Consider the following 1,939-nt stretch of genomic DNA (forward strand, 5'->3'; position numbering starts at 1 on the left):
CGTCAACCATTGACTTTGCTTGTAAAATAGCTGCTTCTGCTGCTTACGGTCTGAACGTAGCATAAGACACATGATCCTCAGCTGGACGTTAATATAGATAAAAAGAAGACGACAGGAAATGATTGAGGGTTGTTTTTTTTTTTACGATATGTTGGTTAAACAGATGTTTATTATTATCAAACAACTAAAGCAAAATAGTGTGTTTTCACCATTGCTGATTGTCAGAATAGTGAGAAAGTTTTGTAATGGAAATGCAGCTACAGTTACAGCACAGATCTCCTAAAGAAGTAAACATCATTTAAATCCAGCTGCATCAGAAACGGAGCTGCGTTCAGGAAGCAGGGAGGCTTCCCTCCAGAAGCTGCTGGGAGCCCACACATCACGGCCCTAATGAGAGTGGTGCACTGTACGGTGTGGGCGTTGCGTCTGCTGCAGCTGGCACAGCCCTGCTCCCACTTTGTTTGATCAGTGGACCCATAACAGGTGCTGGGAAAGAGGACGTCTCCATGCACCTCGCTGGGTCGTGTTTGTGTGCAAACAGGCGTGCTCTGCACTGCAGTGCAGCGAGGGGCTAAGGGAAGGGGTCTTATATAAGATTTCCCTCTCAAATCAGAGCCGCTGTATTCCCCCCCCCCAGCATGCCACAGCGTGTCACTGTCAGCGCTCAGCCCGGGGCGGACATCTCTGATGACAGCAGGGATTTCCAGGGGAAGATGGTTGCTTTTTGAAGAAAGGTTTGTGAGGATGGGAGTAGATGGGAGAAGCTGCCTTTGATGGCAGCTTGTTTACAGTTATTTCTTAAGCTGCATTTTCTCCACCGTGGGACGTCGTTTGCTTTAACGACCCCATCAGGTCCTCTGATTAGCTCAACTTTTATGCAACCATCTAGAAATCCCTTGAAGCTCCTGATTCCATCTTAGCGATCAGGTTTCATGCAGTTTACCCTAAACACCGTTAACTGAGAAGACGCCTAACGTCGGATCTGATGTCTTTTCTCCCGAGGCTTCCCCTCCTGTCTAAGTGGCCCAGATGTGGTACAGAAAGTGGCCCTTACCTCGTAATGCTCTCTGGACTGGACGGACTTGAGCGAAGTGATCCAGTCCTCCATTTCTTTCCTGTTCTCGGCGCAGAGGATGAGCCTACGGAACGGGGTGATCACCTGGAGGGAGAGGAAGGGGGACTGTGAGGCGGAGGAGACGTGAGAGGGAAGCGTTTCTGTGGCCAGCCCCCCTCCGCTCCGTGCAGAGAGAGAGAGCGATGGGCTCGGCCCTGTGAGGCGGGAGGAGGATGAGAAACCCCTCCTTGTTTTCTGAACTTCTCGCTCGCTCACACCTTGTTGAGTTGGCAGCTCGCTTTGCTTCAGCATCCTTCTACCACGCTTCAGGCTGGCAGAACGTTGCTGGCAGGAAAGGGTGATTAGAACCAGTCAGTGTTTAAAGGATGGTCCCTGGAGGCAGACTGAGGAGACACGCCGCCTGCTTTCATCACTCCATCACTTACTGATGCTCCTCTGTCTCTTTCTCCACTCTGAGATTCCCTGTTCACAGCAGAGAGTCCAGAGGCTCAGGAAGAAGTGATGTTTCACTAACGGATGAGACTCCACCCTCAACCAGTGATGTCAGTGACTGATTAGGACCCCAACACAGAGATCACAGTTAGCATGATGTGACAGCGTTACATTTCTGCAAAGATTCATTACCGAATAAACTGCATCAGAATCAAAATAGATAGAAGTGGAAGAGAAAATATCTACCAGAATCATTTTACACATTTCAAACGCCCGTTCCATAAGAGGAAAGATTCCTCAGACTGACCAATCAAAGCGAAGCATGAATAGACCGATGTACTGTCATTCCCACAGTGTGAGACACGGATCTCTGCAGACAGCTTAAAGCAGCGCGGTGTAACTTTTAGCCACTAGGGGCGCTGTAGCTTCCAG

At 49.5% G+C, this 1,939-nt stretch overlaps 1 pseudogene; it reads right to left on the reverse strand.

Moving 5' to 3' along the window:
* Positions 1-1,537, reverse strand: part of LOC107105188 — a 30,400-nt pseudogene extending 28,863 nt beyond the window's left edge.
* Between the last annotated feature and the right edge of the window lie 402 nt (positions 1,538-1,939).

Source organism: Cyprinodon variegatus, unplaced genomic scaffold (genome assembly GCF_000732505.1).
Source record: "Cyprinodon variegatus isolate N-32 unplaced genomic scaffold, C_variegatus-1.0 Scaffold2130, whole genome shotgun sequence".
Taxonomy (NCBI): Eukaryota; Metazoa; Chordata; class Actinopteri; order Cyprinodontiformes; family Cyprinodontidae; genus Cyprinodon; species Cyprinodon variegatus.